Source organism: Anguilla rostrata, chromosome 15, assembly GCF_018555375.3.
Source record: "Anguilla rostrata isolate EN2019 chromosome 15, ASM1855537v3, whole genome shotgun sequence".
Lineage (NCBI taxonomy): Eukaryota > Metazoa > Chordata > Actinopteri > Anguilliformes > Anguillidae > Anguilla > Anguilla rostrata.
The window spans coordinates 33,969,169-33,983,421 of record NC_057947.1 but is presented as its reverse complement, the minus strand read 5'-3'; the positions used below and the strand labels follow the sequence as shown (position 1 = coordinate 33,983,421).

The following is a 14,253-nucleotide window of genomic DNA, read 5'->3' as shown; positions in this document are numbered from 1 at the left end:
GCCGACCAGATACTGTGTGTGGAGCGGACAAACCCGGACTCTTTCGTTATCGTCCTCGGCGACTTTAACAAAGGGAATCTCAGCCACAAACTGCCTAAATACCACCAGTTGATTAAATGCCCGACCAGAGAGGAGAACACTTTAGATCACTGCTACAGTACAATCAACCGTGCCTATCACGCCGTCCCCCGCGCTGCACTGGGACACTCTGACCACATCATAGTCCACCTGATTCCTGCATACAGGCAGAAATTAAAACTCTGCAAACCTGTTGTGAGGACATCTAAGAAGTGGACCAGTGAAGCTATGGAGGATCTTCGCACGTGCTTGGACTGCACTGACTGGGATGTTTTCAGGACTGCTACCATCAGTCTGGATGAGTACACAGAGGCTGTGACATCATACATCAGCTTCTGTGAGGACAGCTGTGTACCATCACGCACCAGGGTTATCTACAACAACGACAAACCCTGGTTTACAGCTAAACTCAGACAGCTAAGGCTGGCAAAGGAGGAAGCATTTAGGAGTGGGGACAAGGACCGGTTTAAAGAGTCTAAATACAGGTTTAGCAAGGCGGTGAGAGATGCTACACGACTGTACTCTGAGAAACTCCAACAGCTGTTCTCAGAAAACAACTCGGCCTCTGTCTGGAAGGGCCTCAGACAGATCACCAACTACAAACCGAAAGCCCCCCACTCCACTAATGACTTGCGCCTGGCCAACGACCTGAATGAGTTTTACTGCCGATTTGAAAGACAATGGGACAGTCCTGACACCATCCCCCGTGAACCCATTCACCAGCTCCTCCTCCCCCATCTCAGCAGGAGCCCGGGCCTCTCTACAATCACCCACCTCAGAGGCCCCCTCCCCCTCCCCTATCACAATGACGACTCTCTCCCTCCTGGAGAGGGACGTTAACAGACTATTCAAGAGACAGAACCCCCGCAAAGCAGCTGGACCAGACTCTGTCTCTCCCTCCACCCTGAAGCACTGTGCCGATCAGCTGTCTCAGGTGTTCACAGACATTTTTAACACCTCACTGGAGACATGCCACGTACCAGCCTGCTTCAAGACCTCTACCATTATCCCCGTCCCCAAAAAAACAAGGACCGCAGGACTCAATGACTACAGACCCGTCGCCCTGACCTCTGTGGTAATGAAGTCTTTTGAGCGCCTTGTACTGTCCCACCTCAAAACCATCACGGACCCACTCCTGGACCCCCTGCAGTTCGCATACAGAGCCAACAGGTCTGTGGACGATGCTGTAAACATGGCCCTCCACTTCATCCTCCAGCACCTGGACACTGCAGGAACCTATGTCAGGATCCTGTTTGTGGACTTCAGCTCCGCCTTCAATACCATCATCCCGGCTCTACTACAGGACAAGCTTTCCCAGCTGCACGTGCCTGACTGCACCTGCAGGTGGATCACCGACTTCCTGTCTGACAGGAAGCAGCACGTGAAGCTGGGGAAAACACGTCTCCGACTCCCGGACCATCAGCACCGGCTCCCCTCAAGGCTGCGTCCTTTCTCCTCTACTCTTCTCCCTGTATACCAATAGCTGCACCTCCAGTCATCAGTCAGTCAAGCTCCTGAAGTTTGCAGACGACACCACTCTCATTGGACTCATCTCTGGTGGGGATGAGTCTGCCTACAGGAGAGAGATTGAACATCTGGTGTCCTGGTGCAGCCATAACAACCTGGAGCTCAACGCCCTAAAGACAGTAGAGATGGTAGTGGACTTCAGAAGGAACGCAGCCCCACCCGCCCCCATCACCCTGCATGACTCCCCAGTCGACACTGTGGAGTCCTTCTGCTTCCTGGGCACCATCATCACCCAGGACCTCAAGTGGGAGCTGAACATCACCTCCCTCACCAAGAAGGCTCAGCAGAGGATGTACTTCCTGCGGCAGCTGAAGAAGTTCAACCTGCCAATGACAATGATGGTGCACTTCTACACTGCCATCATTGAGTCCATCCTCACCTCCTCCATTACCATCTGGTACGCTGCTGCCACTGCCAAGGACAAGGGCAGACTGCAGCGTATCATTCGCGCCGCTGAGAGGGTGATTGGCTGCAATCTGCCATCCCTCCAGGACCTGCACACCTCCAGGGCCCTGAGGCGGGCAGGAAAGATTGTGGCCGACCCCTCCCACCCTGGACACAAACTCTTCCAAACACTTCCCTCCGGCAGGAGGCTGCGGTCCATCAGGACCAAAACCTCACGTCATAAGAACAGTTTTTTCCCGACTGCAGCTGGCCTTATCAACAAGGCCCGGGACCCCCACTGATGCAACTGTCACTGTACTGTTATCCTGACCCCCACGGACACCAACAGACAGCACCTGTACTTAAAATCCACTTTATCCCCTTGCACTATTGTTATTGTTGCACTATGTTTATGTTATGTTATGTTATGTCTGTTATGTTTTTTACTGCACTATTTCTTACTCTATTTATCTTATCTTATCTTATTTTATGTTCACTGTTACGCACCACCTGACCAAAACAAATTCCTTGTATGTGTAAACCTACTTGGCAATAAACCCGATTCTGATTCTGATTCTGATTCTGATTCTGATATGCAAATTATATTATTAGAGTATCAAACGCCAACGCATAAGACTTTGATTGGTGTTTTTCATCCGGTGTCATCAGCGTGAACCGCCACCAGATCGGGAGCACACCCAACGTACAGTTCAAAGTGCTGCAGAGCGAGGATGAGGGTGAGTGCCTCCTTTTCAATAGTAGGTTAAACCTGTTGATGTTTATCAAATTTACTAGAGAAATAACAAACGGGATGATCTATGCCTTGAACGTCTTCTTGAAGAAGGACTGCACTAGCACCTGCATCACTTGCTTTCACAGCAATTTTGAAAGGTACAGCAAAATTGGGAGCAGACAAAACCAAAGAGGGAACAAGGAGAGCTTTCATTCAAGCGAAAGCCAGCTGACAGAAGACCACATAAAGCTGATCTTATGACTAATAGGTCAGTTAAGGGAGAAGTGACGGCTGAGAAATTTTTACAAAGACTTCTCAGGAACCAACATAATTCAAATTGTGTTGTCGGGACAGGGAACTGTCTGATGGTCTCGATTTTAGAACCCAGTAGCCGAACTTGTCCTCGCCCAAAAACCTTTTCTGAGGTAGGTGACCAAACTCACACATGGCCAGATTCAGTGTCAGCTTAGGACTGGCCAAACAATTAAAAAGAGTCCAAACTTGGCCCAGTGTGCTAGTCCCACAAAGTAGAGTGGATGATTAAATCATCTAAATAAAACTCACAGTCTGAGAACCCCAAAATAACTAGTATTTTATTTCCCAACATGTTAACAGATACATTTATTAAATGGTTCAATACATGTGTACAGAAGCCTCTACTGAGGGATGATCAAAACAGCGAGAGAATTTTCATTGCTGTATATCATATATATATTTGTCTCTAGAAAAGTGATGTTACCTAGGGCTTTCACCTCAGAACAGAAACATGAAATCAGATGACAGTTTTATTACTCATGAATTATTACAAGAAGAGTTGTAGAACTTCACAGAACATCTAACGTCACAAAACACAAAAAGTCAGATCATTTTAATTATCACATGTATTATTGTGTTTTAGCTCAGCAACAGACAATGCGCATTTAGACAAATAGGCTACAACTGGATTATATCAACTGGGACCTCCTGTGTGATAACTTATAGATACAGATCATTTTGTTGGCTGATCAGATGCACATAATGTTTTCTCTGCACATCCTTTGTGTATGGCTTTCAATTTAAGAAAGAAATGATATAATGGAAGACATTTAGGAATAGTTTTAGCTGAACTGGCCAAAGTGTGTTTGGAAAAAATTCTTTCTTTTAATTGTTAGTCAAATTTATCAACAAAATTTGATAAATTCCTATATATCATTAGAAATGTTAATTTTTGTCTGCCTTTGGTTTTTTCATTAAATTAACTATTATGTTTATTAAAGGTCTCCATTGCAGCTTTAGCTATCTCATCTACAGCAGCTGTAGCTTTCTGTATGACTTCTTTTACAGTCTGTGCTTCACTTCCTGCTCTAGCCCCTGCCATCGCCCCTGCAATCGCACACCCCTTGGGCTTTGCTGCATTTCCCTCTTCCTTTGTCTGTGGTCTGGTTGCTGCTATACCTTCAGCAGCAAGTTTAAGTGCAGCTGATGGTACAAGACCCACAAATGCACCATACAGAAGCCCTACTGTTATGCCTACTGTCTTGATTAAAAACCTTTTCATTACATTCTGTTTTGCCTTTTCTCTGGTATTTCCCTTTGCCATTTCCACTTCAATGGCTTTTTCAATATCCTGGAGCATCTCATTGGTGTAGTGCTTCCCTCCGTTCTGCCTCACCATCTGATCAATCGTGTTCATAAGCTTTTTGATTTGAACAGCGTTGCATCTCTCATCATCGGGGCCTTCAGTGGGATTCTTCCAGTATTTGTTATCGATGACATGAAGCCGGTCTCCACACTTTTGGACAAGTGTTTTCAGGCGGTAGTTTTCATCCACAAACTCCTGGATGGTCATGTCGTCTTCAAGCTCATTTCCGTGGGTAAACAGGACAACAGCGTAATTCAGAGCCTCTGTCTTGAACATTTTCAGAATCTCTTCCACTGTTTTATTCTCCTCCTCTGTGTATCTCCTCACAGGCAGCATGATAAGAAAAGCGTGAGGTCCAGGGGAACACTCTACGATGCTTTTGACTATCTCAAGTTTTAGCTCTTCATCGGTGCACTCAGTAGAAAAATACCCTGGTGTGTCAACCACAGTGATTTTCCTCCCATTTACAGTGTTGGTTGCAGCCTCACATTTAGCTGTATCCGAGTTTGCACGACATGACGATTTGAGAAGCTTCTCTCCGAGAATGGTGTTGGCTGTGCTGCTCTTCCCAGCTCCTGTCTTACCCACCAGAATAATCCTCAGATCAGCTGACCCACGGAGACAAAGATAATATTAAAATAAAATACACAGAGGAAACTTCGCTATATTGCACTGTACAAGACATGAACATTTTTGTTTGTTAATTGTCTAAATTTCCCTCATGATACTGAATACTAAATTACAGCTAAAGACATTTTCTGGACTACTTATAGTCGGGATGAAATTGGTGCAAGAGTGCAGATGTGGTAAGAATGCATGTGCGGGTGCACACGTAAAAATAGACAGAACACTTGATATGCTAAGTGAGCAAGTTTTTTTGCCTATCCTAGAGTCACTGTTTCTTCTTTATCACCCGTTTAATCCATTAAATAATACATCTTCTGTTCAATGGAATTTCAGCCCACATATGTATGCTGCTGGTTACATTTTCACAGTGTAGTGAGAGAAAAACAAGTTTAGTTGAAACTGTAGTCTGGTAGAACTTGTGACAACATTGAAAAGCATTGATGCGTTTTCTTACCTTCCATTCCACTGCACCGGTAACACTGTATGACTAGACAAACCTGAACGAGATTAGCTGGTGTAACTGAATGTTCGCTTTTTATAAGCTGATAATTTGTATGACCCTAAATCACATGTAGGTGAACGCCTTCTCTTTCCTCCAATGATGCTGACTCCCCATGTTCAAAGTTGATTCTTAAAGTGACAGATCAGTGCAAAATGAAAACTGGGTCCTGTTTTTTTCTTCAAGATATTTGTTTGACAATGTGAGACGGTTTAAAGCATCTGTCATGGATCCAGGCTGTTGTCTACACCACAGGGCCAGAATCAGAAATTAAATGCATAATGTGAGTGAAACAATTGAAATATATTTCTCATATCCATGAAACATAATACACATGGACACAGTTATTATCAGCCAGCAACACCTCAGTCTCTCAGACCTTGGAATGATTGATTGGTGACATCATGGCACATGGTAGTGAGAGTTCTCACTAAAGTTTGATGGCTTAAGGGTTAAACTCTGCAGTGCAGGCAGCTAACTAACCAATCAGATTGCTCTATACAAGAAGGTGATGAAGGTTTCTTTACAGTAAATCGCGTGGGTTTAACAGAAACAGGAAACTGCGTGTGGGGGGGAAAAAAAACAGGATCTGAGTTTTTATTTTTTATTTTTATTTCTTTACATAACCTGCACCAGAGAGCTCAGGTTTTTCATCAAGGATCCCTCTGTACTTTGCTGTCCCTCCATCCTGACTAGTTTCTTCGATTCTGCCTGCTGAAAACACCTTCACAGCATGATGCTGCCACCACCATGCTTCACCATAGGGTTGGTATTGGCCAGGTGATGAGCGGTGCCTGGTTTCCTCCAGACGTGACGCTTGGCATTGTGGCCAAAGAGTTCAATCTTGGTTTCATCAGACCAGAGAATCTTGTTTCTTATGGTCTGAGAGTCCTTTAGGTGCCTTTTGGCAAACTCCCTGCGGGGCTGAGAGACTGAAGTGCTGCTGGCTGTTTAATAAAGAGGAACTCTGGAAGTCATTTATACCAGTAAGTGCCATAACTACTGTACAGTGCATGATTTTCCATTTGAGATGATCAAAACAGCGAGAGAATTTTCATTGCTGTATATCATATATATTTTTGTCTCTAGAAAAGTGAGGTTACCTAGGGCTTTCACCTCAGAACAGAAACATGAAATCAGATGACATTTTTATTACTCATGAATTATTACAAGAAGAGTCGTAGAATTTCACAGAATATCTAACGTCACAATACACAAAAAGTCAGATCATCTTAATTATCACTTTAATTATGTCTTTTTTTGTGTTTTAGCTCAGCAACAGACAATGTGCATTTAGAAAATCAAATACAACTGGATTATATCAACTGGGACCACCTGTGTGATAACTTATAGATACAGATCATTTTGTTGGCTGAGCAGGTGCACATAGTGTTTTCTCTGCACATCCCTTGTGTATGGCTTTCAATTTAAGAAAGAAATGAAATAATGGAAGACACTTATTAGTTTTAGCTGAACTGGCCAAAGTCTGTTTGGAAAAAAATTCATTATTTTAATTGTTAGTCAAAGTTATCAACAAAATTTGATAAAATCCTATATATCATTAGAAATGTTAATTTTTGTCTGCCTTTTTCATTAAATTATTATAAATTATTATTTGTTCCCGGTGCAGGTATAGCTCTCTCATCTACAGCAGCTATAGCTATCTCACCTACAGCAGCTGTAACTCTCTCTACGGCTTCTTTTACAGTCTGTGCTTCACTTCCTGCCCTAGCCCCTGCAATCGCCCCTGCAATTGCACACCCATAGGCCCTTGCTGCATATCCCTCTCCCTTTGTCTGTGGTCTGGCTGCTACTGTACCTTCAGCAGCAAGTTTAACTACAGCTGATGGTACAAGACCCACAAATGCACCATACAGAAACCCTACTGTTATGCCTATTGTCTTGATTAAACTCTTTTTCATTACATTGTGTTTTGCCTTTTCTCTGGTATTTCCTTTTGCCATTTCCTCTTCAGTGGCTTGTGCCACAGCCTGGAACATCTCATTGGTGTAGTGCTTCCCTCCATTCTGCTTCACCATCTGATCAATCGTGTTCAGCAGCTTTTTGATTTGAGCAGCGTTGCTTCTCTCATCATCGTGGCCTTCAGAGGGATTCTTCCAGTATTTGTTATCGATGACATGAAACCGGTTTCCACACTTTTGGACAAGTGTTTTCAGGCGTTCATTTTCATCCACAAACTGCTGGATGGTCACGTCATCAGCAAACTGGTCTCCGTGGGTAAACAGGACAACAGCGTACTTTAAAATCTCCTCCCCAAACATTTTCAGAATCTCTTCCACTACTTTATTCTCCTCCTCTGTGTTTCTCCTCACAGGCAGCACGATAAGAAAAGCGTGAGGTCCAGGGGAACACTCTACGATGCTTTTGACTATCTCAAGTTTTAGCTCTTCATCGGTGCACTCAGTAGAAAAATACCCTGGTGTGTCAACCACAGTGATTTTCCTCCCATTTACAGTGTTGGTTGCAGCCTCACATTTAGCTGTATCTGAGTTTGCATGACATGACGATTTGAGCAGCTGCTCTCCGAGAATGGTGTTGGCTGTGCTGCTCTTCCCAGCTCATGTCTTACCCACCAGAACAATCCTCAGATCAGCTGACCCACGGAGACAAAGATAATATTAAAATAAAATACACAGAGGAAACGTCGCTATATTGCACTGTACAAGACATGAACGTTTTTGTTTGTTAATTGTCTAAATTTCCCTCATGATACTGAATACTAAATTACAGCTAAAGACATTTTTTTGGGCCACTGTTATAGTTGGGATGAAATTGGTGCAAGAGTGCAGATGTGGTAAGAATGCAGGTGCGGGTGCACACGTAAAGATAGACAGAACACTTGACATGCTAAGTGAGCAAGTTTTTTTTTTGCCTATCCTAGAGTCACTGTTTCTTCATCACCCGTTTAATCCATTAAATAATACATCTTCTACATGGAATTTCAGCCGACATATGTATGCTGCTGGTTACATTTTCACAGTGTAGTGAGAGAAAAACAAGTTTAGTTGAAACTAGTCTGGTAGAACTTGTGACAACATTGAAAAGCATTGATGAGTTTTCTTACCTTCCATTCCACTGCACCACCATGCTTCACCGTATGGATGGTATTGGCCAGGTGATGAGCGGTGCCTGGTTTCCTCCAGACGTGACGCTTGGCATTATGGCCAAAGAGTTCAATCTTGGTTTCATCAGACCAGAGAATCTTGTTTCTTATAGTCTGAGAGTCCTTTAGGTGCCTTTTGACAAACTCTCTGTGGGGCTGAGAGACTGAGGTGCTGCCGGCTGTTTAATAAAGAGGAACTCTGGAACTCATTTATACCAGTAAGTGCCATAACTACTGTACAGTGCATGATTTTCCATTTGAGATGGTACTCTAGGCACATGTAAATTTATTGCTGTGGACAGAGTGTATTTCTGCAGTAGTAAGCACATGGCTCTGTCTCAGTTGACCTACGAAACCGTGTCAAAATCACCTCAGAAATTTATGGTGATTAGCTGGGAATGTGAACATCCCAGGTGCTGTTCGCCTTCTTTTAACTAGACATACAGCAGCCTGTATTGTCTGTGCATCGATTTAAGATTTTTTCACAAAAAAGAGAAAAGGAAATAAGAATTGAGGAGGTAGATGTATTGTTCCATCTTGACAGTGATTTGAATAAGAAAGATTATATCATTACTTTGCCCAATGCAAAAATAGTTGATAGTTGATACTTCAACTATACAGATGTAAAAGTATTCTCAAGTAAAGTATTGCGTGTTTAAATTATATTTCTGCAGCGTACTATTTTTCTACTTAGGACTATTACTACTACTAATAAAGTATTGGTACAATTTTTTTTCCCATGTAGGATCTCATGAATAATTGAATTACAGTAAAATTACCTTAACTTATTTAACAATGGGGACCATAATTCAGGTGATTGTCTTGAATAACTGCATTCATATGTGCTTCATGGATGTGAGAAATATATTTCACTCGCTATTGCACTCATTTCAGATTGTGCCGCTGTGGTGTAGACGACAGTCTGGATCTATGATAGATGTCTTGAACCTTCTCACATTGTCAAACAAATATCTTGTAGAAAAAAGATAAAAAAAACAGGACCCGGTTTTCATTTTGCACTGAACTGTCACTTTAAGAGGCAACTTTGAACACGTGAAGTCAACGCCATTGGAGGAAGGAGCAGCCATTCACCTCTGTGATTATGGTCATATAAGATCTCAATTTATCAAAAACAGACATTCATTAACACCAGCTACTCTTCAGCAGTATCTGTCTGATCATAAGGTGCAGTGGAATGAAAGGTAAGAAAATTCATCAGTGCTTTTCAAAATGTTGTTGTGTTTTACCAGATTACAGATTCAACTAAACTTTTTTTTTTGTTCAGTGTACATATGTCGGCAGAAATTCTATTTAACAGAAGATGTGTTATCTAATGGGTGAAATGAGAGATAAAGAGCCAATGGTGATTCTAGCATAGCAGGAAAAAACTGGCAATAAATACGTTTATTGCGTATCAAGTCTATCTATTTTTACATGTGTACCCACACCTGCATTCTTACCATTCCTGCACTATTGCACAGATTCCATCCTGACTGTAACAGTGGCCCAGGAATTGTCTTTAGCTGTAATTTTGTATCATGGCAGACAGTGACAATGAAGTTTAGATAATGAACAACACAAAAATGTTCTTGTACAGTGTACTGTAGCTAAGTTAGCCATATGATTATTTTCTCTGTTGGTCCTCTTTTTGTGTGATGTTCTCTGATTGCTTTATTATTATTATTATTATTATTATTATTATTATTATTAGGGGCCAAGCACCGAAAGTGCGGAGGCACCCTATTGTTATTATTATTGTTATTATTATTATTATTAGGGCTGTCAATCAATTAAAATATTTAATTGTGATTAATCACATGATTGTCCATATCAACCCAAAACAATGACAAATATTGTCCAGAAACCCTCAAAGGCACTGCATTTAGCATATAAAAATATGCTCAAATCATGACAAGGCAAACTCAAGCACAACATGCAAAAACAGATGGGCATATTGACTTGCTAAATTTAACATTACGTAGTAATATGCGTACTCACACAATGTAGTGTGTCCAACTTTATGCTTATAAAGGTTTACTAAAACATCTTGTTTGTTTAAGCATTAACACAAAACGATGGACCTCAATGCATCGCAACAACAGACACATTGTACAACAGGTACATTGGTCAGCTAAATTTTCCATTATTCAAAGATCATTCCCTGGATCCCTTGCACTACTAAAGGAAATCGCACAATGTAATTGTGTCCAACCTCACATGGGGAAAATAAATTCCACTTTACTTACATAAAGTGCTTGGTGCACGCTTCAGCAAAATGCCTCTCTTCTGTCTTCATAACAGTCAAAGCATGCGACTGAAGTTCACTGTTGGTCAAAATAATGCGCTGTTACCCCGAGGTAACTGTGATTGCTCAGTGAAGTCCAATAGTCTCCGATGAGCGCAACCGTCATAGTTTGAGGAGGGCATGGCTTTTCACATAAAGGTGTATAACTTCTGAACGGTTTGACCTAACACCAGGAAACTTCGTAGGCATATCAGCTCACGTAAGTGAAGGCTAACCCTCCATTGTTGGCCCGATCAAACAAAATGGCAGTGCTAGAGAGCTCATTTCCGGTTTAGGCATAACCACTATGCCGATTTTTTCTAAACTCGGCACATTGGTATAGGGGCACTCCAAATGGACAGGAGCAAATATGAAGGCGATTGGCCATAAGGTGGCGCTATCATGAGCTAACAGGTGTGGTTTTTGGACAACTTTGAACAAGTATATCTCCTGCCCCATTTGAGCTACAGTCATGAAATTTTGGTCATATGTGCAACTCGTCAAGTGTAACACGTTTCCCATAAGGACCCATAAGCTCCGCCCATTAGATATTCCGTGAATTAGACTTTTTTGAAAAATGCTTCAAATGCTTTCTGCCATGGAAGTCTATGGCAGCCCCTATAACCGACTGGTCGGTTTTTACAAAACCTTGCAGAATGGTAGAGGATCTTGCCGACAGACCACGAAACAAATTTTACATTGCTTGGCCAAAGGGGGGCGCTATAGCAAGTGATTGAAATTGCAAACTTTGAACAGGCTTATCTCATGCCCCGTTTGACCTCGAATCATGAACTTTTGCACACATATGCCACTCCTCATGAGGAAAAAATTTGTCTCAAAGACCCATACTTCCGGTTACTTAGATTTTCCGCCATTTTGAATTTTATGCAAAACTATAAACGATCGAAATCCTCCTAGGATTTTTCACCGATCTAAGAAGTAATGTCTACTAATTAACATCTCAGATTTTTGAAAATTTAAAAAACAATGCCACTATGAGCCAATGAATACTGCAGAGGGCATAGCTTTTCACATAAAGGTGTATAACTTCTGAATGGTTTGACCTAACACCAGGAAACTTCGTAGGCATATCAGCTCACATAAGTGGAGGCTAACCCTCCATTGTTGGCCCGATCAAACAAAATGGCAGTGCTAGAGAGCTCATTTCCGGTTTAGGCATAACCACTATGCCGATTTTTTCTAAACTCTGCACATTGGTATAGGGGCACTCCAAATGGACAGAGAGCAAATAAGAAGCCGATTGGCCATAAGGTGGCGTTCTCATGAGCTAATAGGTGTGGTTTTTGGACAACTTTGAACAAGCATATCTCCTGCCCCATTTGAGCTACAGGCATGACATTTTGGACATATGTGCAACTCGTCAAGCGTAACACATTTCCTATAAGGACCCATAAGCTCCACCCATTAGATCTTCCACAAATGAGATTTTTTTGAAAAATGTTTCAAATGCTACTAATCCTGTATGACTTGATAACACTATGCAACCGCCTGTTCTCTTGTCACCAAACTTTCCATAATGGCGTGTTGTGCTTGCTGCTTGGCCCCCGTAATCGCTACTTGCAGCTATATTTGTTGTTGTTGTTTTTGTTGTTGTGTCTAATAATAATGACACTTTATTTTGAATGTCCAGTGTTGATAGTCAACTTCATATCAAGTGAATATCATTTGTGTGTCAATTAACACTCTGTTGACACTCAGTCTTGTCAAAAAATATCTATTGACACTCGATAAAGTTCTAGACTGCTCACGCCCCACTGAGTGAGCAGATATTATCTACTACAAGTAAATGGCCTGTCTGCGGACATTTCAGTAAATATTAATTCAGTTTCAAAAAGAGTCAACTAATCCTGGCATGACTATCAACATATCATTTACCCACGTTTTCATCATCAAGTGACATCATCAAAATGTCATAGTTAAGCACCATCTATTGGTTGTCTACGTGTTGACTATCAACAGACTCTCAGCAAGTTGTTACTATTAATAGATGCTAAACTGTTGATTTAAAGTTGAGTGTCAGCATTGGACACTCAATATAAAGTGTTAACGTAAAAATACAAATATAATCATCAACATCGTTATGGTGATCAATACAAGGTAATACCAATTTTAAATGACAATCCCTGGCATGTTTTCTAGGGTCAGCTGATATGAGGATTGTCCTATTGGGCAATACAGGAGCTGGAAGGAGCAGCACAGCCAATAGCATTCTGGGAGAGAAGGTGTTCAAGACCTCTTGCTCTGCCAACTCCCAAACAGTAGGATGTGAGGCTAAAACAAAAACGGTTGGTGGGAGGAGCATCACTGTGATTGACACACCAGGCTTTCTTGATAATAAGAACCCGGCTGACACCCTGAACCCCAAAATAGTGGAGTGCATCAGAGAATGTTCCGCCAGACCTCACACCTTTGTTATGGTGTTGAAAACTTCCAAGCAAACAGCAGAGGAGTTACGAGTGATGAAGAGGTTTGAGGACTACTTTGGAGAGGAGGCTTTGAAGTATGCTGTTGTCCTTTTTACCCACGGAGACCAGCTCGACGACCACACGACCATCGGCAGTTTGTGAATAAAAATGAACCCTGAAAACCTTTCCAAAGTGGGAAACCGGGTTTTATGTATCTAAAAAATACTGGAAAAATCCCCTGAAGGCCACGGTGAAGAGAGACAACCTGCTCAAAACAAGAAGCTGCGAACCCTTTTACAATGTAAGCGAACAAGGAAGGGCTACACCCAAAAGATGCCAGAGTTGTGGAAAAGGCTCGTCCCGGGGCAAACAAAACCCTGCAAGTGATAAAATGTTTTTTAAAACAGGAGTAGGGGTTCTGTTATTTTTTACTGCTGGTACCCCATACAACTATTTTCTCATGATACATTCGGGGCCCTAGCAAAGGGGGGCTCTGTTTAAAGGCAATTTTGGTGCTGGGGCATATGTAACTATACCCATTTTATTCCTGAAAGCCAAGGAAAAAGGCAACTAAACCCCAAAACGATATGTGTAAGTCACAGGAAAAGCAGAGACGAATACTAACAATTTATTGACCAGTGGGAGTATTTGGGTTTTTTTGAAAAAAAATACAATTTTTTTTTTTTAATTTCATTTACCAAATTACTTTCTCTAATGTCATTTAAAGATTGTCTACTTCATCATAACTGAAGGAACCTGCAGGAATATTGTCCGATTTTTAAAATCCTACAGAATTACTCTGTCCATTAAAAGTTAAGATGCCTTTTTGATCCCTTTAGGATAGCATTGTATTTAGGGGAAAGACATTTCAACTTAACAAAACAAGTTCCTACAGAATTTTAAAAATCCTACACAATCTGCAGTGTTTGTTGGTCATATTAGACAGTTAC

The 14,253-nt window shown here is 41.8% G+C and overlaps 1 protein-coding gene, 2 long non-coding RNA genes and 1 pseudogene across 10 annotated transcripts in view; 2 read left to right on the top strand and 2 right to left on the bottom strand.

Moving 5' to 3' along the window:
* als2b (alsin Rho guanine nucleotide exchange factor ALS2 b) overlaps positions 1-14,253 on the top strand; it is a 91,960-nt gene that overhangs the window by 44,173 nt on the left and 33,534 nt on the right. The gene's annotated exons all lie outside the window — the stretch shown is intronic.
* On the bottom strand, positions 4,839-6,083 carry LOC135241121 (uncharacterized). Its single transcript, XR_010325892.1, has 2 exons — positions 5,425-6,083; positions 4,839-4,951 (listed from the first exon to the last, which is right to left on the bottom strand). It is a non-coding gene; the product is annotated as an uncharacterized LOC135241121 (long non-coding RNA).
* On the top strand, positions 6,076-13,470 carry LOC135241122 (uncharacterized). 2 transcript variants are annotated; one of them, XR_010325893.1, is made up of 3 exons: positions 6,076-6,455; positions 9,488-9,795; positions 13,038-13,470. It is a non-coding gene; the product is annotated as an uncharacterized LOC135241122 (long non-coding RNA). The 2 variants fall into 2 exon arrangements; XR_010325894.1 differs by lacking the exon at positions 6,076-6,455 and adding an exon at positions 8,575-8,811.
* On the bottom strand, positions 6,505-8,561 carry LOC135241244 (GTPase IMAP family member 9-like; annotated as a pseudogene).